Source organism: Strongylocentrotus purpuratus, unplaced genomic scaffold (assembly GCF_000002235.5).
Source record: "Strongylocentrotus purpuratus isolate Spur 01 unplaced genomic scaffold, Spur_5.0 spur5_contig_848, whole genome shotgun sequence".
In the NCBI taxonomy this organism is placed as follows: Eukaryota; Metazoa; Echinodermata; class Echinoidea; order Camarodonta; family Strongylocentrotidae; genus Strongylocentrotus; species Strongylocentrotus purpuratus.
The window spans coordinates 347,493-372,795 of NW_022145555.1; the positions used below are offsets into that span (position 1 = coordinate 347,493).

General features: G+C 38.4%; 1 protein-coding gene across 3 annotated transcripts in view; it reads right to left on the minus strand.

The window, feature by feature from the left end:
* LOC581718 (solute carrier family 23 member 1) overlaps nucleotides 1-12,724 on the minus strand; it is a 37,143-nt gene extending 24,419 nt beyond the window's left edge. Inside the window, exon 1 of one of the 3 annotated variants that reach the window (XM_030993383.1) lies at nucleotides 12,587-12,724. The gene's annotated coding sequence lies outside the window, so the exon portion shown is untranslated. Of the gene's footprint in view, nucleotides 1-6,784; nucleotides 7,054-7,404; nucleotides 7,518-12,586 lie in introns of those variants that run through there. The other 2 variants (XM_030993375.1, XM_030993389.1) reach the window with 2 other exon arrangements.
* Between the last annotated feature and the right edge of the window lie 12,579 nt (nucleotides 12,725-25,303).

The window sequence follows — 25,303 nt, forward strand, 5'->3', positions numbered from 1 at the left end:
CAGAGAAAGAAGATAATTCGTTGTTCCATTCTCGACTCTTAATCCTTCTCTGAATTCAGTTTCTCCCCTCCCGCGCCAAGCGCAGAAGCTTAAGGTTTCATTAAATCATTAGAGAATGAAAACTATTCGTTGCACCGTTCTCGACTCTTTAATCCTTGTCCCCCCCCCCCCCCCATCGCGCGAAGCGCGGAAGCTTTGACGTTTCATTAAATTATTAAGGAAAAGAAGACAATTCGTTGTACCATTCTCGACTCTTAATCCTTGTTTGAATGCAGTTTTTCCCCTCCCGCGCGAAGCGTGGTAGCTTTGATGTTTCATAAAATTATTAGAGAAAGAAGACGCTTCGTTGTACCGTTCTCAACTTGTCAGAATTTTCAAAAATGTTTCTTTGTCTGCTCCTTTTTTGTCCTAAGCCTCTTACTGCCCCTACCGCCCCTGGCTACGCGCCTGCTTTAAAGGGAAAATGAAACAATTATGATTGTGATAGAAGCAATAATGTAGAAATGAAAGAAGTTTTGTGTTATCGGGCGAGGGCCGGGGCGTAGCGACCGAGCGAGATTTTGCAATGTTGAATGCTGAAATTAAGCATTCTAGAAAATCCCTAAGCCCAATATGTACGTTCTTTCCGCTATATTTCTAAATTTCCTGGGGGACGTGTCTCCCTATCGGGCCCAAGATTGCCGCCCCTGTCCATGATTACTACCAACATGAGTTCAAATACAAGCACAAGCGAGGGGGCGGGGGGCTTTCTTCTTTTTCTTTTCTCCTTTTGTTTCTCTCTCTGTTTCTTTTCTCTTCTTTCTTTTCTCTTCTTTCTTTTCTCTTCTCTTTTTTTTTCCTCTTCTCCTTTTCTTCTTCTCTTCTCCTTTCTTTTTTCTCTTCTTTTCTTCCTCTTTTTTTCCTTTTTTTTGCGCCGCCAATAGGGGGGCCGCGGCCGTTTCGGCCCCCTGGATCCGCCACTGTAGAAAGTAAACGGGTTTCCTTAAAATTGAATATCAGGACACTGCTAAAGTTTAGATTTCACAGATAGGACATATGTGACATATTCATAATTCCTGCAAAGTTCAACAGGATTTGATGCTGGCTGCAAATGGGACATAGTGCCGCCTTACGTATCAATTTCTTAAAAACACACGAACCAACTGCATACCAATTATAAAACTCACACTTACTAAATATAAATAATCATTTTGTATGAAAAATCGTTGAAAAGTATATTGTTGATAATAATATTTAGATTATGTAAATGCACGATTCGAAATTGAGACAACACATGACAAAGGATAGCCATTTCGTTTTCAATTTAAAACATAGTATGAGCTTTAAAGACCGTCAATACTACGGCCAGAAGGGATTAGATCACCCAGCCAGGTCACTGACAGGTGGCTATCTCATCAACTCAGCTCTCAACTAACATAAGAAAAAGAGGATCATGGGGGACCAACAGGCACCGATTGGGGAAGTTTTTCTATATAGAGGGAGCAAGTAGCTACAAGTAGGACAGTGGGGCTTTAAAGTTTTCTTCTTATCACCATGGCAAGAAACACCTGATAATAAATTGATTGACAGGCATCAGTTTCATGAAATGTGACCAAGAACTTTGGCGGTTTTTCTGGCTGTGTGGTTTCAATTGTGTATGTGTTTCCATCACAATCCAGTATTGACTTTGACTTGCCGGGATCCACCTCTTACAGAAGTCCCCGACACCTTATTGTACGGAGGTATTATTTTGTAAGGGGATTGAGACCTATATAAGGATTGGTGTTTAGAAAGAAAACAGAAAACATTTGTAGGAATCTGTTTCACTCAGTTTCCAAGGTCACAAAAGTGTCAGACAGCGGCGGATCCCGGGAGGCGATGGGGGAGATATTCTCTTATCGTTCTACTCTTGTTTTTGTATATTGGTTTCTCTCCAAATGCGTGTTTTTGAAAGCCCTTTCACAATGGTACTTTTTGTTCAATTTTAGCGCACTTAAATATTCAATCGCATCACAATGACTAAAATTTCATACTTTTTTAAAATTTCAATACTATTCATCTTTCCTTTCTTACTTCTTTTTTTGGCCTTAGAATCTTTGAAATTCTCGATGGCCATATTGATATTGTTGTTGTAGTGGTGCTGGTGGTGGTGATTGTGATGGTTGCTGATGATCTTACTGGTGTCGTGGTCAAGTTGATAAGTTGTCAGACTTGATTCACGGTTCGAGTCCCTTCGCGGCACTTATGTCCTTTGGCTAGACATTAATCTATATATGCTGCTCTTCACCCAGATAGGGTTGTGGTTGGAAGGGATTCCTTTGAATGCTGTGATCACCGAAATCGGTAGCCTAGCAGATTACGATTAAAGATAAACTCCAGTACTGGTAAAAAAAAAAAAAATTCTCACAGTATCAAACGAAACTTACACTGAATGTTCAAGAGTACAAATAAATGACATGTGCCAAACAATTTTGGAAGAAAATGTATACTGGCTGAGTAACGAGCATAGAAAGACAAGGAAATCAAGGTAGTACTAGCCCCGACACCATGTGCATTGTCCCATATTTAGCTTTCTATGTGAGTGCTTGTTACTTTACCAAGACTCGGTCAAATTTATTATGATTTTGATGACTCCAGAACCTTGCAGTGCACACCAATACTTACATGCTACATGATCAACCGTTTCTGATCCTTTCCACACCTTTTCTTTCACAATGCAATCGCATTACCAGTACTAAAGTTTATCTTTAACAGTGGAGCGCCTCGAGCACCTCGCGTGGTGGATAATTATGTGCGCTTTATCCAATATTATTCATGTTCATGTCAGAAAATGTTGTGTACACCCCCCCCCCCCCTCTCCACCAGAGAATCCTGGATACGCCACTGTTTAAAGTACAGTTATTCCACAATGGCAGACAATCACACCGACGTCTCTAGAGGATTCCTTGGCGCTCATGCCCTTGACACCGGTGACGGCTAGCAAAAGTACTTCTTTGTGTTTAATTTGTGGAGAAGAGACGAAAAAAGCGCATTTTTGAATTATCTAAACGAGGTCCATTACTTTACAGGGTCAATTACTCTCAACTGTCAAGGTAATTAGACCGCGAAGTGAACTTGAACTCTTGAAGAGCAAGAGAAAAATATATCCGGTCACTGATACTGATGTTGGTACTGATGATTCCAGAACCTTGCAGTACAGCAATATGTCTAATGCCATGGTCAACCTTTTATGATTGATTCCACACCTTTCCTTTCAAAATGTAATCGCATGACCAGAACTCAACTTTATCTTTAATAATAATAATAATACTCAGTTCTTTTATAGCGCATAACACATTACAGTATAGCATGTCCCTATGCGCTTCAAATAGAAAGGAAAGAATTACAAGAAAAAGTCATACACATTAGAAAATCCACTTAGAAACAAAGAAGTACATGTAGTGTTGGACGCTGAGTTCATGAGTGTACAATTTTAACATTGAATAAATACGTTTTAAGAGAAACCTTAAACTTGTTCAAATTATTGTGATTTCTCATGGAATCTGGAAGTGAATTCCATAAGACTGAGGAGGCGTGCATAAAAGAACGTTCACCGTATGTTTTTGTTGAGGTGGGAGGAACAATAAATAATGATTTTGAGCTTGATCTTAAAGTACGAGTAGGCCGATATAATGATAAAAGTTCACATAAATAAGAAGGGGCAATGTCATGAAAGCATTCGTATGCAAAAACTAATAGTTTAAACAAAATACGGGAGTGGACAGGAAGCCAATGCAGATTTCGTAGTACAGGAGTAATTGATTCGTATTTCCGAGTTCGGGTCACTAATCTTGCCGCTGAATTTTGAATAGTTTGCAATTTTTTGATTTGTCGCTGAGGAAGACCGAAAAGAAGACTGTTACAAAAATCAATGTGGCACAAAACAAATGCATGGACTAATTTTTCAGTGGTGGACCTATCCAAAAAAGCACGTATTTTTCCAATCCTATACAAAGCATACGAAGCAGCGCGACATTTTTGAGATATAAAATTCTCAAATGTCAACCGACAATCAAAAATCACTCCTAAGTTTCTACAAGATCTGTTTGCATGTAACAATGTCCCATCTAGATCTATAGACTGAATAGATTGCGTTTCTCGAAAACGTGAAGAAATGTGGAGGAACTCTGTTCTACTACTGTTTAGCTTCAGGCTATTTAGCTGAGACCACTCCTTGATGGCGTGTATACAGTTTAAGATTTCAGTAGTTGGATCAAAATCATTAGACTTTTTAAAGGACACATACAGTTGCGTATCATCCGCATAGAACATCTTTTGTATATGAAACTATCTATTATGGACTCCAGTGGAGAAATATAAAGCGTAAACAAAATGGGACCTAACACAGATCGTAGTACAGGAGTAATTGATTCGTATTTCCGAGTTCGGGTCACTAACCATAATTCGAGTATTTTAGATTTTTCATAAATTCCACATCAAGAACATGACATCTCCTTGATAATAGGGAAAAAAAATGAATGATTTGAATCAACATTTTATGCCTTTTAAAATAACTTTAAACAAACATTTTCAGAGACGCTAACAGCCTTCCATCATTGTAAAGTCCAACTTAGAGATAATTTTACTTAGGATCTTTGTGGAACACCCCTGGAACTTGGAAGAATTGTCGTTGGAGCAAATATCGATTATCCTGTCGTCTGTTGCATGGTGCTATCTTTGAATATTTAGCGTACCTGGCTTACCTCGCGTACCTCGGTAAGAGGACACTTTTCTTTTTTTTGGTCTCGAAATTTGAAAAATTGACATTTTGCTCCGGTGGGGGGGGGGGGGGGTCACTTTTTTTAGGTCAGCCATTGGCATATTTTTTTATTTTTTTTAAAATAAAAAAACACAAAGGGGGGGGGGTTGCTCCAAAATACACACATAAAAAAAAGTGAAGGGGGAGGGGGTTAACCCACAACCCCATCCCCCCCCCCCCCTGCGTAGGTGCCTGATGTGAGTCATTCTGGTTCATTGTGGAAAATAAGAGAATTATCGGTCCCCCAGGCCTCAACTTCTCTTCGTTCTAGATCCTCACCAGAATGAAATTTGATTCTGCCGCTAATAGGTATTCCCCGAAAAGTTTCTTACCGAAGTACCTCTGTCATAATTGAAATTTCCTTTACATTTTTTATACAAAGGGGACAGGATTACACCACGTCTTTCTGCAAAATTACAGCAGATTTTAGGTAACCTTTCCTTAAACTGGGAGATAATCTTGAGCTCTGGAATCAGTGGGCATTGTATGTCGAGAGAACATGGCTATAATTCCTTCTGGATTGTTTATCCTGCAGTAGATTGATCGTTTGAACCGGTAAAATAAAAATAAAAAACTTCACGAAAAAACTTGCTTGAAATCATCTTCAATAAAACCCCAAATCTCATTTGCACATTGTTATGCACATGGTATCGGGCCTTGTTACCTTGATTTCCTTATCTTTCTATGCTCATTACTCAGTCCTATACATTTTCTACCGAAATCGTTTGACACATGTCATTTATTTGTCATCTTGATGTTATTACCAGAACTCAAGCTTATCTTTAAGCAACCAACGCGATTTATATTCATCCCTTTAATTATATCTTTAATGGTATTTTTCTACAACACTCGGGACGAATAATGAACGTTGACATCACCTACATGAATCCTTTAACACATTTACATGGCTTTATCAGACCTTCACCAATTCATAAATGTGTAAAAGCAAACAGAGACGTACTAATTCCAATATTGTCGTGACAATGCCCATGAAGTTTCATAAAGAAAGGAATGTTGATCGAGGTTGGGGAGTAAAAAAAAAAAACATTCACATTGTTGTTGAGCAGATGAATCATCGTGATCAATTGAGCGGCAATACACAACGATGTATAGAATTGGTGAAGTCAAGCAGGGGGGGGGGGGGGACTTAAAAAAATTAACATTTAATGTTCTATTGTGCAGATATATCATAATGGTATGATACAACCAGTTTTGTTGTGATGTTCAGAATATCATGAATAGAACCCCGTCGGCTGCACCCCTGTCGAGAAAATCATTTAGGAGCATTGCACTCTAAGTCTAACTGTAATATATGAACATGAGGAAGTAAGCAGAATATGTAAGTAAAAGTTCACTGTATACCAGACTGATTTCACCCCTTGAATACAAAGGTAGCATACTGACTTTAATATATTTTTTGTTGTTTAATTATCTGTAGGCCTTTAAGTATATGACAGGAAACTCATTTCTCTTTCAGCCTATACTTATGATAAATGCTTATTATTCTGCTCCAAATTGCAAACACATGGAGCTATATGTTTACACAAGATTACATGAATGATTTACCTACAAGCTATTCCACTATTTGGACATGATAAGCGTGTCACTAATGTTGAATCAATGAATTGATATAATAATGACAGTAATAATGATGTTAATGATAATAATAGTAATAATAACAAATACAGAGATAATAATAATGATAATAATGATAATAATGATAATAATAATGTTTATCTTGTACAGCGCACATTACATGATAAAACGTTTCTATGCGCTTTAATGCAAATGTGGATAACATTTCCCCTGCTAAAGCTCTGACAACCGTTGCACTCAGTGCATTTAAAGGTAATACAAAGTTTTGGTATGGGGTCATGAATTCGGTTCAAACAATCCCCTCTATTATTATAATAATATTCGTGTATGTTGAAACAACTGCACACTAACGACGTTCAAATAAAAAAGTGTAAACAACATTGCAATAATATAAGTAGTATCCTTGATTACCTTACTTCGTTGCAAGTACAACTCGTGGATGTTGTTCAGCGTTTGTTAACGTTAGACAATGGCATAACATCCAAGTTAGGTTCCTACTGAAATGCGATGTTTGGGTCACACCAAGGAGTTACCAGCAATAATAATTCCGTCTTGATTGTAATTATTTGATCAAACTTGGATGGTAGGTAGACAGAATATGTCATCGATTGCCAAGGTCACAAACCTATCCTTCATTGATGAACCAAGTCATTGCACGAATGATCTTTCTATCGCCCAACCGTCTCCATTTCATATTGTACACTAATGCCAGGGGCGGATCCAGCCGGCGGCAGGGGAGGGGCCAAAGAGGGGGCCCAATTCATGAGAAAATATTTAGCGGCGAAACAGCCAGCCGGTGAATAACCAGCGGGGGGGGGGGGCAATTTTTTTTTTAATTTAACATTTAACTTTCTATTGTGCAGATTCATCATAATGAATGAACCACGACCTCAATATATCATGTCAAGAGTTTAAACCACTCAACAACAATCCTCTCTATTATCATAATAATATTCGTGTATGTTGAAACAACTGCACACTAACGACGTTCAAAAAATAAGTGTAAACAAAATTGAAATAATGTTGATTACCTTACTTCGTTGCAAGTACAACTCGTGGATGTTGTTCAGCGTTTGGACAATGGCATAACATCCTAAATAGTTTCCTACTAAAAGGCGATGTTTGTGTCAATTAACCAAGGAGTTACCAGCAATAATATCTCCTTGATCCTTGGTCTAACGCAATGGTGGGTATAACCGTGTGTAATTGTTTGCTCTTCCATGCTCTAATGATTATCAACGACATACATGTTTTCTAATTATAAACCCGTTTTATGTCATTCATGTTCATCGTTGATATTTTTTAGAGAGGAGTATTATTGTATAGTACTGTTAATTCCTGTTGTTGATTTTTTTTAGGTAATGGGTCACAGCTTGTATAAGTAACGATAGATTATACTATTATTCTCGTTTGTTTGTTTTGTTTGCTATTTGTCTGTTTGTTTGTTTCGGAGAACATAACGATTGATGAATGATGCACCTATACTTCTTTGATGTTTTGTTTAATATATATATATTTATATTATAGGATTCGTTCATTCCATGGCGAATTGAATGGGGGCTTCAGGAGCACACCCCTCCCAATCTATAGCACAAATTCCCATACGAATGGATGAATGAAATATTAGCACACAGGAGTTGGAGGTGCCCGCCCCCTCTTTCTAAAATACCTAGGTCTGCCACTGTAACTTGATTCCACGTGGTGGGCCCAATGACCTCCCCACCCCTCCAAATCAATACACTGTCGCCCTTTTGAGTTTTGACGTTTTGCTTTATTTGATCAAACTTGAATGGTAGACAGAATATGTCATCGATTGCCAAGGTAACAAAACTATGCTTCACTGAGCTTTTCAGTCGGTGATGTTTCCGTACAAGTGTAAACGGGTGCGCGAAACATCGCGACTTTTCAAAATGAGGTATTAACTAAGCCATTGCACTTTGGATCTTTCTATCGCCCAACCACCTCCATTATGGTAAACTAGTGCGTCGCAAGAGGGTTAAGGGGAGGAGGGGGGGGGGGGGGGGGAGACGATATGACATCCTAGATCCCATACGCTCAAATACCACACAAAGTAATTCTAACCCTAATCCTACACCTTACACTAATATTTGGTGCTGAGCTTGGCGATATATTCTGCACTTCAAGTTTATTTGCCCTTTTTTTTTATACAGTTTTATATATTCATAATTTTCTTCTGATTTAATCGCAATTCCATCTTTTGCTGCCTTTTTATTTGAAGGAGGGGGGGGGGGTGTGAATCTTATTCTCTGTCTGCAAATTTGGTCATACACTCCTTATACTAACTATTTTTGTGACGACCCTGCTCGCTGATGAAATCGGGGGGGGGGGGGGGGAGTACTCACATACGGGGATGTGCCACTCTAATGGGTAGCTTTTTCACACAAAAAATCCCTAAACATGGGTTCCACTTTTTACAAATTATCACTAAACATGGGTCCGTTTTTCAAAACATTTCGGATGTCTTGCATGGTGAACACCCGAAGATTGTGAAAGATGGGCCTATATTTTTTGAAAAATCTGCCAAAACTTGACCCTTAAGAATTGGTACGGATTTCGAGACTTGAGCGGCACACTCCAGTCCAGTCAAATGTGAGTACCCCCCCCCCCCCCCCGTGGATGAAATATTCGTTCTAAATGACCGTTCATGAACTTCACAGATAATTGCTCGAATGAACACACACTGTATTTTACAAATATGTATATAGCTCAGAAAATGCTTAAACTCTTTCATGACAAAAAACCATCGATATTTGTCATAATTATATTGACGGTACATTATCGATGATCAAAATGTTAAAGCCTTCAAGATAAAGTCAGGTGTGCATGGTCACGTGGACAAAACATGACACGTTTGACATACTTATAATGATGGTACACATCGATGATCAAAATGTTAAAGCCTTCAAGATAAAGTCAGGTGTGCATGGTCACGTGGACAAAACACGACACGTTTGACATAATTATAATGATGGTACATATTATCAATGGACAAAAGTTAGGTTAAAGCCTTCAAGATAAGGTCGGGTAGTGGTCACGTGTACAAAACATGACACAATTGACATCATATTATACATGTATTGATGGTACATATCAATGGACAAAAGCTAGGTTGAAGCCTTCAAGATAAAGTCGGGTAGAGGCCATGTGGACAAAACATGTACCATCCATTATGATTATGTCAAATATCAAAAGGTTTTGTCATGAAAGAGTTTAAGCAATCTCTGAGCTATACAAGTGTGTGTTCATTAGAGCAACTAGGGACTTTTAGATTCGCACGAACACAATGGGGATTGCTACGGTCGACGTCCTTTTAATGCACTGCCTTCAATGGACGTCACACGTATCAGCCCACGCAAATCTAAAAGTCCCTATTATCTGTGAAGTTCACGCACGGTCATGCAGAACGACTAGATCGCTTCCAGACACGGTTGTCCGTTCTCACTCACCGTTAGACCGATCTAAGGGGGTCTTTGGCTGTTCACACCGCAATGAGATAGCGCGGTCTATCGTAGCACCCCCTTTTTTCTAGCGCGCGCTAGCCCGCGCTATCTCTCGTGGACCACCCCCAAGCTAGAGGTGCTCCAGTGTTGGCTCGCCGTGACTCGCTGTTGGGCGGACCGAAACGACGTTGTACCTTCCAAACCGCGGAGATAGCGCGGTCTAGCGCGCGCTATCTCTGCCGGTGTGAACAGCCTCTTTGTCTATCTGTTTGGAATTCCCTTAAAAGGTATTCCAAGACCCATTTGCAGCCAACATCAAATTCTGTAGAACTTTGCAGGAATTATGAACTTTGAAATTTAAACGTTATCAGTGTCCTAATATTCAAATTATGCAAGGGAACCCGCATGTTGAGGAGTAGGTTGAGCATATCTCACTCTTCTTATGTTACTCGATCCACCTTTCCTTCTTACTCTTTCTTACAGCGCATATATATATATACATATTGTGATATGCGCTATACAAGTAGGCCTACGGTATGTTATCATTAGTATTACTACCTTGACTTCACTGTCAGACACTATTGGGGTGACTATTACTTTATTGAATGCAATTTTTAAAAAGTCGATTCGACAACTAATGGTCATTATTTTCCCACTAAAAGACATTTCCAAGCCCTTTCGTTTTAAGGAAAGTTTTAAATTAGTATTATCTTTCCTAAAATAAAAAAAAATCATTTTATTTGCTGGCAGGCTATAAACACCTAAAGTGCCCGCAGTTAGGTCAAGGAAAAGATTTAGAGGTCATTTTTGGCAGTTTCGGAGCAAGTGGATAGCAACGCCTTTTTTTTGGGGGGGGGGGAATCCGCATCACCACCACTCTTATATTATGTTATATGCAGGCGCGTACGCAGGGGGGGGGGGGGGTTTGGGGGGTTAAACCCCCCCCTTTGGAAATTTTTTGTGTGTAAACCCCCCTCAAAAAAACCTAAAACCCCCCTTTTGGATTTTTTTTTTTTTTTTTTTTTTTTTTTTTTTTTTAATTATTAAAAAAAAAAAAAAATAAATAAATTATTCCCATGGCCGACCTAAAAAAGGTGACCTTACCCCCCCACCCAACGGAGCAAAATGTCAAATTTCCAAATTTCGAGACCAAAAAAAAAAAAAAAAAGTGTCCTCTTACCCCCCCCCCCCCCCCCCGCTTATTCAGCGGTCGGCTGAGTCGTTGCGATTTTTTTGGGACCAAAAAAAAAAAAAATGTGTCCTCTTACCCCCCCCCCCCCCCCCCCCCCCCCCCCCCCCCCCCCCCCCCCCCCCCCCCCCCCCCCCCCCCCCGCTTATTCAGCGGCTGGCTGAGTCGTTGCGAAATTTTCGGACCGATTTATAAATGTTAAAACCCCCCCCTTGAAAAAATCCTGCGTACGCGCCTGGTTATATGAATGCCCCGCGGAACGTTTTTTTAAAGTGGGGGGGGGGGGCTAAAATGTTAATGATAATTTGCATTGGGCCCAGGGGGAGGGGGGAGCCCCGGAAGCTTAGGGTTTTTAGGCATTTGATTACGGTCAGATGAGCATATTTTGATATCTTATTTGTGACACCGGCAGGTCACTAATTGGCGTGGGTTCCAGGGGCGGAGCCCCCTAAAAGCTCAGGGGTTTTAGGCATTAAATTACGGTCAGATGAGCATCCAGAGGCCGCCTTAAGGCCCCTTGTGGGGTCAAGGGAGTGAAGCCCCCGCAAGCTCAGGGGTTTTAGGTATTTAATTACGGTTATGATGAGCATATTTTGACACCTCATTTGTGATGCTGGTAGGTCATTATTCTTTTCTGTAATAAACACATAGTGTAAACTGTGCATTTTCTACAATATTTACTTGTACATTTTGAGGGATAGTATACGAGGAAGGTTAGCGACCGAACGAGAGGATGTTTGCATTTTTATTAGTCAAAACTTGGCACTCTTGAGTCTCCCAGAGTCTAAAAGTGTGTTGCAGTCTTTAGTCAGTGTTTGGCGTACATTTGTTTTCATTTCTTCTCATTTTTATTCAAATTTCCGGGGGGACGACCCCCCCCCCCCCCGTTCCCCCGGATCGCCGCCCCTGATTATGACCATTGTGGGTACGACTAAATTACAATTTCGAAAGTTTTGAGATAAGTATTTGCAAATAAATAAATGTTGGGAATATTATATATCATTGGCATCCCTGTCAAGAACTGAATGAATTTTGAAAGCCATCTAAGAATTATGGTGCGCTCATTAATCTGGCTCATATACACGTCCTCTATCGATCAACCTACCTCAACCACTTAAGTTGAATAAGAAAAAAAAACCTGATAAGCCTCCATTAGGAATCGAACCTTCGTACAGTAAGCGGTACCTTACCACTAGGCCACAGAGATCACAATATGAATAAATTCATTTTGCCTTCGTAAACAGAAAACTTCTTCAAACGCGTATTTTATACATGTTTTTATCTAGAGTCAGTACGAGCTTCTTGAATTAAAGTGAAGCATATACTTAAACAGTGTTTTTTTTTCTTTCAGTTATATTTTTGTCATAATTAAATTCATCACAAATTAGCCAATATTTGGAAGGATTATCAAATGTATATAAAATATCATCTGGGTCTAAATCATCAATATATTCACATTATTTATTAGTAAAGGGTTCAAAAGGTGTAGTATCATTCAATTCAATTCAACTCAATTATTCCTCAATAATTACATACATGTACAAATTGAAGTTCTGTACTTACGTTCTGATGTCCTGGTGTTTATTTTGCACGGCCTTCAGCGCTGTTCAAATTGTCCCTTTATTTGCAGTCTAACTTTAAGTATTAGATACTTCTCGTTGCAATTGCAAAGCTGTGTACACTATCAGACTACCTGTTTGATCTTCAGTTTATTCAAATTTGTGATGAGACAACGACTCCGTCTTATGCCACAGTCCTCTCAGGCAGGTTTCTACTGTTTCCCTGTTCGCGATTGATGAGAAAATGAAATGAGATCTCTGAATGAAAGTGATATAAACTGATCCTAAATTGTCGGGCGCGTCGTGGCTAGAGTTCGTTTTTCGCCGAGTTCGTTGACAAGCTGCTTTCAAAACTTCTGAATGAAACTGCATGGTACGTGGTATAGGGTAACCAAGAACGCTGTTGAGCAGCGACGTGCAGGGAACGTGGGAACGACCTCCCTGGAGTATTGCACTGGTGTATCTGGAGTCAGTCCAATCATGGGCCCTAATTTAAGAAAACCACCCCCCCCCCGCAAGATCTCTCTTGGTCGCTCTGTTATGTGTGGGTGTGTGTGGTGGTGTGTGTTTGTGTGTGTTTGTTTCTCTCTCTCTCTCTCTTTCTCTTTTCTTCTATCTCAACCAATCTATTTCTTTCTCTCTCCCTCTCCATCACATAACCTCTCTACCCCTCTCTTTCTCTCTCTCTCTCTCTCTCTCTCTCTCTCTCTCTCTCTCTCTCTCATAACCTCTCTACCCCTCTCTCTTTCTCTCTGTCTCTCCTCTAATTTTCACGTAGGCAATCCATTTTCCAAAACTTCTCGTAAAGATTTTATGCTGGTTGTTTCCATCATATCATTACATGATTATACATGTTTCCTGGTTGACAACGTGTCGTGTATGCATGTAACGTGACATAGAGAATGAATCGAAGGTTTACTTAAACATAAGCTTGAGTTCTGGTAATGATCTGGTACTCACCAGAGATGATAAAAGGCAATATGACAACGGGAAAGGGGCACTTATTATTTAGGAAAAAGTGCAATTATCCGAAGGAAAATGACATTAATTAGAAAGGATAAGGGGCACTTCTTGTACCAGAAAAGGGGCACTCACCTGAGATGAATAGGGGTACTTGTGAGAATTGAAAGGGGCACTTATCGCAAAGGAAAAGGGCACTTAATAGAAAGAAAAAGGGGGCACGTGTCAAAATAAAAAAGGCACTTATCAGAGGTGAGAATTGGCACGTATTACAAAAGAAAAAGGCACTTGTTAAAGTAAAGTAAGCACCTCTTGAATAGGGAAAGTCATCCGTGAAGGGGCACTTAATTATCAGAGGTGGTATCAGGACCACTTATAAGAATTTGGAAAGAGACAACTATTATATATAAAAAGGGGCTCCTATCTGAAATAAAAGGGGCACTTTAGGGGTACCCGAAAATGTGTGGTGGCACTGTGCCCCGGCTCAGGCGGCTCTTGGTTTTAAGCATTTAATTACGGTCAAATTAGCGAATTTTGATAACTTATTTGTGAAACTGGAAGATCACTATATATTTGTGTAGTGACGTAAATTATGGTCTGAAGCATTATTTCATTCAAATGAGACACTTACTAAAGATTAGAAAATTTAACTTTGACCTTTTATTTTTATGAGTACATTTTATAGGTGAAAAATAAATTTCTGTTTAAAATAAAATACAAGCGAGGACCAACTCATCCTTTCACATATTTCTAAAGTTTGTGGCAGATTTATTTTTTAAAGCAATATACAGAGGCGGCACTCCCGGGGGCAGAGTGCCCCCCCCCCCTTTTTTCAGGTACTCCCAAAGTGCCCTTTTTAAATACGACAACTGCCCCTTTACCTCTGTGGAAACCGCCCCTTCCCAATCTAATAAGTTCCCCTTTTCCTTGTAAAAAGTGCACCCCCATCGTTTTCATAAGATCCCCTTCACTTTCTCAAAAATGTCCCTTTTCACCTCTCAAAAATTTCTCTATCAAAATCAGATACGTGCCCATTTACTTTCGACAACTGCCCCTTTTCCTTTGTAATAAGTATCCCTATTCATTCTTATAAGTGCCCTTCATTACCTCTGGTAAGTGTCCCTTTTTAGATACGAGATCTACCGGCCCGAAACACCTGTGATAAGAGCCCCCCCCCCCCCCATTTAAATCTAACAAGTAACAGGTACGCGTTTTACTTTGACAAGTGCTCCTTTTCCTACCTTTGTAATAATTGCCCCCATCCCCTTGTAATAAGTGTTCCTTTTCTGTTTCATGAGTGCCCCTGTGCCCCTTCAGATGAGAGCCCCTTTTATTTAGAAACGTGTCCCTATTCCTTTCTAAAATGTGTCCTTTTTCATTCTGATAAGTGCCCCCTTTCCTTCTCATAAATACCCCCTTTTGCACCCCCAATAATTTCCACTATGAAAATCTGACTGGTGCCCCTTTTCCTTTAAAAATTCCCCTTTTCCTTTATAATAAGTGTCCCTTTCCATCCTGACAAGTGCCCCTTTTCATCTCTAAAGAGTGTTTCTTTTCAGGTGCGAGAACTTCCCCCTTTTCACCCTTTCCTTCTCATAAATACCCCCTTTTGCACCCTCAATAATTTCCACTATGAAAATCTGACTGGTGCCCCTTTTCCTTTATAATAAGTGTCCCTTTCCATCCCGACAAGTGCCCCTTTTCATCTCTAAAGAGTGTTTCTTTTCAGGTGCGAGAACTTCCCCCTTTTCACCCATGATATTTAATATGTCCTTTTTTTTTTTTTTTTTTTTTTACTTTGACTCGTGCCCCTTTTCCTTTTTTATAAGTGCCCTTTCCTAGTACTAAAAACCCCTTCCCTTGATGTTAAATGCCACTTTTCACCTCTGATAAGTGCCCCTTTTATTTTGACAAGTGCCCTTTCTCCTTTCTGATATAGAGAACCCCTTCCCTTTATATTAAATGCCACTTTTCACCTCTGATAAGTGCCCCTTTTATTTTGACAAGTGCCCTTTCCCCTTTCTAATATAGAGAACCCCTTCCCTTTATATTAAATGCCACTTTTCACTTCTGATAGGTGCCCTTTTCAATCAACAGATGCCCCATTTCCATTCTCACAAGTGCCTTTTTTCATCTCTGTTGATTGTCCCATTTCATGTGCGAGAAGCTTAATCAGTATCTTGTACCACGTAAAGATAGAACAAAAAATATTGATGTCATCCCTGGTAGTGTAATCACAATCATGACGATGTAGGGGGTATATACCTATGTCTAAATATGATGTATGTTAACTTTGTAGTTTCCCAGTTTGTATGTGCCCATTTTTTGTTGGATAAGTGAGTGCCCTGTGTCCACTTCTAACTCATGTTTTTAGCCCTTCTTTCTTCCCCTTTTCCTTTCCTTTCCTTTCATGAGCAGCAATTAGAGTGGTGGTATTAAACCAGTCATGAAATCTTGAGTTGGGTAGAGTAACTTATATCCTGGGCCAATTTCAGACACAGTTTGTTTGAAAGCTAGAAGGGTGCTAACTCATCCTCTAACATAGATTTAAATGCCGTTTGGCTCTCAAAAGACATTTAAAATCATGATGAAAACACACGTGCTGAAAGCATACTTGAGATCCTCTTTCATTACAAGGGATATACCAAATCATCAGAAGCTAGTCATAACAGCAAGAAATGTAATATCTTTCACGACGGATGCTACAGATATTGATCTTGGCGTTATTCTATGAAAAATACCATATCAGGAAACAGAAGCTGGCTAGCTGGACCGGGGATTTGGCCTATAGGTGAGTGCCCTGTGTCCGCTTCTAACTCGTGTTTTGAGCCCTTCTTTCTTCCCTTGTCCTTTCCTTTCATTTCCTCTCCTTTTTTAAGGGCGGGGGGGGGGGGCAGGGCCGTCGGACCCCCCGTGTATCCTCCCCTGTCCCACGCCAATTCATGAACACAAATTTATTTATTTTCTTTACTTCGACAGATAAAGCGTCTTTAAAAGAAAGAAAATGAACATGAAATGACTACGTACTTTATCATTATTCTTATTACCATTATTGTTTTAAACGGATAAGGAAATGCATGAAAAAGTTGTTTTGCAATTGATGTAAATTCAGAAATATACTTTTACATTGTAATTTTGTATTTTGAATTTAGTATTTTGTACTTTTAGTGGTATTTTTGGTATTGTTCTTTTTCTTTAAATGTATATCATTGTTGTTCAGCAATTTAATTAAGAATTATACTTTTGTATTGTATTTTGATTTTTCTGAATGTGATGTATGATGTGAATTGCCTGGTTTTGATTATACTGTACTGCTTCAGGTATTGGGAACATTAAACACCTTATACAAAAAATTGAAATAAAACTGACCATCGGTGTTGAAGCTCGGTTCAGCAGCTTTTCAACACTCTCAACATCAACACCAACACCGAACACCGTACCCGAACTCACCCAATGTGACTGTATTAGTTGTCTGGTGGCCAGTTGTTCTAGGGAGTGGTTGTCCGAGGAATCCGTTTGTCCAGTGGATAATTGTCCGGTACAGGTGGTCCTGAGTGTATTTTCCCAATAATTATATACATGTACCTCGTTCAGCAGTCAAACACTTTGGCCCGAATTCACAAAGGAGGTTTGTCGACAAACATTGGTTTTCGTACGTCATATGACGCGTTTTACGCGTTTTTTACAAACCTGGTTTGTAAAGAACAAAAGGAGGTTTGGCGAAACAAAAGGAGGTTTGAGCTCAAACCTTGGTCTGAGCTCAAACCTTGCTTTGTGAATTCGGGCCTTTTAGTATGTGTCCTATCGTAGAGGATGACATTCATTTTAAACAATGTTTCTGATTAAATATCTCCCAACCTGATATATGAGTGGTTGCATTTCTTCCTTTTTTCATTACGATTTATAATGTTTTAAATTATTTTTTGGAAGATCACTCGGCATATTTATCATGATCTCATAATCGTTTTCACTGGCTTACTGATAGGGGGTTTGGGGGCAGTTGACCCCCCAAATAAACTTTAAACGTGTTTTTTTTTCTAATTTGATACCAGTGATCTACAAATGTTGCTGAAATGACATGATTTTCCGGTTTTTTTCTCTCATTTTTGCCCATTATGCCAGAGGTGGCTCTCCCGGTGGGGGAGGGGCACTATGCCCCCTCAAATTTTCAGGTACCCCAAAATCCCCCCCCCCCTCAACCCGGCAAAGTTCAACAAAGAACACAAATATTAATGGACTTAAATGTCTGAGAGGAGAATTATGCAAGGTAAAACGGTTTTCAATGTGTGATTAATACGTGAGGGATATCATAAAAGAGATAGAATAGAATATATTCGTTTCGTCTGTATTACATTTCTTTTGTTCATTCTATGTTTATAATATTATTTTATATATTGTATTATTCTAGTTGTAAACTGAGCCGTTCACACTGCAAAAATCAGAGTGTTAAAATTAACACCAAGGGTGTTCAATTTAACACTTTCTTGGTATCTATATCGGACAACTCCTCTGGTGTTACTTATTAAAACACCATTTTCTGGAATTAGGTTATTTCAATTCCACTTTTGGTGTTAATATTTGACAACTCCTACTGGTGTAGATTAACAACAATATCTGGAATCATAACAAATTTAATTCCACTTTTGGTGTTTGTATTCTTGTTGATCCAATGGTCCTACATTCCATATTTCCTATTATCGACCATTATCGACCAGGGTAGAAGAACCAGTGGTAAACTGATAATTCATAATCGATGTTGGCAACTGTCCACCAATAGGTATACTCTAATCTCCATTGCATTAACTCCATCACATAGATCAGTTGAAGTAATTTCAAGATTAACATTTAAATGATACAGGCTGGTACACGAATACATAATAAATATGCATGTTGTTTCTTGGTTGGTAATCTTATAATCAATATATCTATTACTAAAACGTTAAGGTAATTGTAACAAGATCGGACAAATAATCTATTGGTCAATAATTGCCAAAGGAAAATACAAATCACAAAATTGATGTGCATTGTCATAATTTGCTTAACAAATCATGATAAATGTATTCTTCTTTGAACACGTGTGAAGTAATCATTAAGTAAAAACTTATTCGACCAATCAACCACCTTAAAATAATCGCGTGATGATACTTTCAACACCGAGCATAAAACAACACCATGTTACTTAACAGCAAGTAATTATTAATGCATGCTTAAATCTGACCGGTGTTAAAAATAACACCAATGGTGTCAAAAAAATTCAATACCATACTGGTGTTAGAAATTCTTCATAGGTTGCTCGACTCCTCTGAGCATATGGATGACCACTTCGCTACTGGTCCGTTCTTATAGAACAACAAATAAATAAATAAAAGCATAAAATACCATGGTAACAGCTTCACAATGTCTACATACTGTGAGCCATGGGAATGGTTGTTATCACAAACATCTTCTAGACAAATTTCCTGACCTTTAACCTTATAGTAAAAATATGAAGAGAAAGGTGTTTTTACAAATTTCAAAAGACTACTTCTGTGAACTTACTTTAGGAAAAAGTAAAGGCTTTGCGAGTTGAAATGAGTTGTTAATGTGAACCTCTTATCAATACCAAATTACTTTAAGGCGTATAATACGTAGCTGGCTGACTGGCTGGGAAGGGGCCTTTGCTTTTACTTGATTTTTTTCCCAGCATCATTCGATAATGGTGTTCTCTTCGCTCAAATATTGACATGTTATCGCCATTATATACAGCTCAGCCATTTACGCTACCATGTATTTTGTTGCAGCACATTTCCAATCTTATCACTCTAAATTAGTTTTCCATTTATTTCATTTTCTTTCCTTTTCCTTTCTTTTCCTCATTTATTAACGTCAGTCTTCCGTTGTTATATTTAAATCGTACCATTCTACAAGGCGGATCCTATATACGGATAGCACTAGTTTTTTTTTCTCCGAAGGTTCGTAATTCCAAAACACAAATATCAAATACCAGAGGGTTCATAATTCCGAAAGTGACATAGAACCTTGTATCGTATTCGTGAATTACGAACCTTCGTAAGCATGCACCCTATTTTACTTTCGGAATTATGAACCTTCGGATACGAACCTCCAAATTAACGAAACGAATGTTCCGATTTCATTTTCAGAAAAACAAACCTTCGGATTTATGAACCTTCGGAACGACGACGAGTATTTAAACGAATCTTTGGACTTGATTTTGATTTGATTTTATTTCTGCATTTTTTCCAAATACAATATAACTGAATAACAAAGTACATATAAATGTAAAGTATAATACAACATATACAAACAATAATTTCTTCATGTCAAAATGTTTTTTTGCTTGATATTTCCATAACATATTATCATAAATTAAAGTATTATCCGAACTATTCTGTTGGAAAAGTGCAGGAGACCGCAATCATTAGCGAAGCTTGACAAGGATGGCGGCCTCAAAAAAAAAAAAAATCTTAAAGGTATTACAAAGTTTTGGGAAATTTTGAAAAATGGGTGGATAGTGATTCTTTACAATTTTGATATATTTGGATGCCCCTGTACATGTATTAAAAACACTAGAATCTTTAGCCCCTACAACACTTCTGCTTTTGAGAAAAATTGAATATAAAGATTTACCGGTGCTCCCGGTAAATTTTGATAAATTTCAAATAGCTCCTAAGGCCGTACAATGGTAGCTGCCACCATGAAAATCTCAGAATATGTAGTTGAGGTATACAATTTCCGAAAGGGGATAGCTAATCGGTCGATTTTAGTCAAGAAACATTGTTTTATAGTTAAATTAATAACTTGACCTTGAGAGGGAGCTATACAACATAAAGTGTTTATTATTTACAATTTCATAACTTTAGAGTCGATTTCGACAGCGACAAAATTCAATGAATATTGTAGGATCGCATATGCTTCCAATATGTTCATTTGAACCAAATTCACGACCCCATACCAAAACTTTGCATTACCTAAAACTTAAAATGAACCTTTGGAGAAAATATATATATATATATATACACAGGCCTATGCTTCCTAGGATATATGCCTTCTTACTTGTGTAGATTCAATAAACTATTCGATACAATTCAATTCAATAAGGTTTATTTGAACATGTTTCGCAGTACGAAGACTGAATTATACAGGTTTTTACAAAGATTAAAATACGTTATGAGTGCAAATTGCAGTTGTGAATTAAAAATATTGAATTAAAAACCAAATTACATAAAATTATTTACATTGATAAAATTAAAGGTAATGAATGTCGGGTATTCATATTTAAAAAAAACAATTTTGAAGCATTTTTTTAAAGCATTTTTTAAAGCATTTTGTATTGTATTCATTCAGTACATTCAGTATACATTCAGTAAATGGGGAGGAAACACACGATATAGCCTATCGCAATAAATGCGATCATTGCCGGAGCTCAACAAATAGCCTAGTCTGCCTATTAGGCGCATAGCATTACGTATGAATACATGTATTACCTGACAATGTTGTTATTATAAAAAAAGTAAGAAATTGACGAAAATAGTGTAATTCTATACTGAATTCAATTGAATGAATTTCCACCGTATTCCAATTTATTTGCACACAACAAAGATTGATATTAATAAATAAAAATTCAACGTTCTTGTCACTAATCATTACTGTAAAACGCAATATATACACGCTAATACTCAATAATTAAGGAGTGATAACATTTTCAAAATAAAAATTTTAGATTTACAAAATGAAGGTTAAAAATGTTGTAGATTTGCCATTTTTAAATTCAAACAATTTTATTTCTACAACATATTGCTCCGGTTGTCTCATTTTCGCTCGCTGGACCATTGCCAGCACAAATGTAGCTAGTTCGACGGCACTACCAAACTAGAATGTTCCACTATGTTGCAGGGTGTGTATGCCATTGGGTGAACCGGGTGTGCGGAAATGGTGTGTTGGGGAAGGGAAGTGAAGGTGTTTGTGGGTGTGTGTGGTAATTGTATGTGTGTCAACACTTAAAGACTAATAACAAGACTAACGAGTAAACTGTCTACATCACAGTCCACAGATACATGTGACCTGAACGTATGTAGCAGACGGCAATCGGCGGATCAGATGACACTTGATAGTGATTTTGTATGTGAGATTGCTTTGCTAAATAGAAAATACAACAATCTTTTCCATGTCTTTAAACTATCATTGATATCTGATAATTAAACAGTTAGTAAAATAAACCTATCAAACTAATAATACAATGAAATACTTGACTTAATGTAGGGGAGTTTGATGTGGTGCACAATTGCACCCCTCTGTAAATAATCGAATAGTCCATGGCGTTCATGAATATTCATGTTTTTGCTTACCTCGGCAAAATGCTTGCCTATACAAAATGGAAAAAATACGGTGGGGGTTGGCTGAAGTGGACCAGTCAGAAATGATCTAGGATAATTCATGCTTGTTATCCTTCATGTGCTTGACCTATAACCTTACATTCGCGTGGAAAATTGCGTCTAAAGTTCGACTTGTTGCACATGTGTTATATATATAGGCAATGGCGAGCTGGCGACCTATTTTGACCAAATTACGGTGGGTAAACTTTCAAAAGACAATGGGACATGAGGGTTCCAATGAAAGAGCTGGTGTCAACGTACGTCGGGTGGATGTGCTTTTCGTTTAAACAAAAAATGAATTTATATCGATTTCGTTGGTAAAAGTCCACAGGCTAACATGTTAGGCTGCTGGACTCTGACGATAGGGGGCGTTGTCCAATGAGACTATTCGGAGCTATATGCTCAATACAAACATGCAAATTTCAAAAAAGCAACCAGGAAAAGACCAATTTTCTATACTAGATCGCCATTTTTATGCAGACAAATGGGCAACTCTGTCATGAGGCTGTGGGGGTCATAGGCTCTCTATTCAGCAGCCGTGATGTCCGATTTTGATATCCTATAATATCCTAAATATCCTAAATATCATATTTTTCCACACGAACCTGATTTGTGCATTTGGCCCAACATGGTTCTTCCGAGTAAGCCTTTCGACCTATAAACACTAAAAAGGGATATTGTGGATACTTTTTGTATTCAGAGTTATTCATTCTATATAAAAAGTTGCCAATTGTTCTCAATAAGATAGCAGATCTACATTTCATTAAACATTCATAACAATTTTTAGCTGATGTCTGGTTTTCCTCAAACAATTTTTTGATCAGTTTCTCAATTTTGTTTAAAGCAACCGATTAGGTTATGGCTGGAAATTGTTAGTTTACGTATACGATGCACAAACGACGGACACTTTGGAAAGCTGTAATATTATACTCAGTGTAGCTGAGTGTTTCTACATTATCGTAATGGGTCATGATTCCAAGTTTTGCTGGCGCCTCAAGCCAATAGACTTTCCCATTGAAGATGGCAACATCCCTCGGTTTGAATGTTAAGGAGATCCCTGAATGACCAGGGATCAGCTCGACAGCAGGACCGATTTCCCCGCTGGTCGTGGATACGTCCTGATAGAAGGCACGATCTGTCGTACTGCCATCGCAGAACAAGATGCGACCTCCTACGACCATACCGTGAACAGTCAAAGAAAAGACAAATGAAAAAATTGACACACGACTTTCAAAGAGATGGATGTGAGAATTTGTCCATAAAAGAGACTCATTTTAGGACCTTCTATACCTGTTTCTATATATTTGTATCAAATTCTGGATCCCTCGGTGGAACAGCGCCACCATGTTGGTGGATGCTGAGCAGGGCCATCCAACCGTTTATCTCGTATGTGTACATATTGTGTCATGTTTCGAATATTGTATTTCTCTTTATACGGAAATAAATTCAAATCAAATTCAAATCAAAATTTCCCTTAATTAAATAGCATTGTAAAGAGAAATTGTCACCAATATTAGAGTCACCTTTATTAGTATTTTCAACAACTGATTTATTTTAAAATCAGATTTCCTTTAATTTTACTTTGAATGTGGGATAGAATGTGTTTTCTCCCCTCCCTCCCTAAAGAATTGAATCGAATTGAATTGAATTGAATTGAATTGAATTTGTGAAGGGATGTTTACCCCTACCCCTCCCTCTGAATTTACGCTTTTGGATTCTATACCTTCTGCGTCGAATGTGAGTCCAGAGAAGTTGTGGATGGCAAGATTTGTGTACACCTCTTCTGTTTCTCCTGTTCCATCAAGTTTCTTACGATCGATGCCATTTTTTTTGGTCCAGTACAGATAGCTAAAACAAATCCATAAATGCAATCGTTACATAGTTAGAGGGAGGATATTTGGATATTTGCACGGGTTACATGTCGCTTTTCCAAAGATTTATCATTTCGAAGGTTCGTATTTCCGAAAATGGACTAGGGTTGATAATTCCGAAAATGATATGGAATTCGACATCGTTTTCTCGAAATTACGAACCTCCGTTGTAACAAACCATATTTCATTTTCGAAATTACGAACCTTCGGAATAATGGACCCTTTTCACTTATGGAATTATAAACCTTTGGATTAATGAACCTCGGATTAATGCAATAAATATACGGAACTATGAACTTTATTTCCCTGGTATATGGGAAATTCATGTTCTTGAACCTTTGAAAGAATTACCCTTCGGAGTCCGGACGGACGCACCCCTTCCCCGGATCAAATAGAGAGATAGGGAATACTAAAAGGAAAAATGATAGAGAGAGAAACAGAAGGAAAAGGGGAAAGGGAGTGTGAAAAGAAGAAACTACACTGATGAACCCTCCCCCCCCCCCCCCCTAGTGCTTTGATGATTCCAGAAACTTGCAGTACACACTAATACTTAAATGCTAGATGATCAACCTTTTCTGATCAATTCCACAACGTTTCTTTCACAATACAATCGCACGACCAGAACTCAACTTTATCTTGAATATGTTCGATTCCCCTCCTCCACTCTCCATCACGCAACCATGGCTCTGGACCTATGTTAACATGTAAGTGTTTTTTTCTTTGTGTGCCACTGAAACGAAATATCATTGTGCCACTTTTTTTCTTCTAAAATAATTTTTTATCTTCATCTTTTCTCGTACTCTTATATTTCTTACAGAACGTATCAATTGCTTTTCCATAAGTGATTTAAGAGTGGATTTCTGGCATATCAGTGTTTGAGGATATGGAGAAATACGTGGCAAATTTACAATTGTTAATCAATACCTAATATTTGCACCGATAGACACTCGTGGCACCCCAACGAATTTGCCTAATGGCTAATATGGCCCATCGAAACGTTACTAAAGAAATAGAAGGCAAGTGAAGTTACAGCCAAACCTGCTTTAGTGACCACCTGTCTAGAAAAACTACATGTCTACAAAGCGGACCACATGTTTTACCCTTGAGAATGGTTTTCTTTGAAACACCTACTAAAGGAACCTGTCTACAAAGACCACTTTTCGTGTTTCTCTTAGGCGGTCAGGTCTGACTGTATTAAGTTAAAGGAATTAATATCATGCAAACGAATTTAAAGCTTACTTGTTGGCATCATCAGCAACCATGGCTTTGCAGAAAGCTATATCCAGGGCGAAATCCTTGTAATTTCCTACGCGATCGTCATCGAGAGACAGGGCGCCGATTTTACCTGTCGAGCTAAAGTAGGTAACGAAGAGCATCCGGGACAGTTCTGGGATGTACACATCCAATATGATTCCTGTGCATGATTACAGATCTACATGTAAGTGTTATACCAAGGGTGTACAATCTATTTAAAGGGGGTTCCCTCCCGCAAAGGGCATATCCAGGAATGTGTTATTA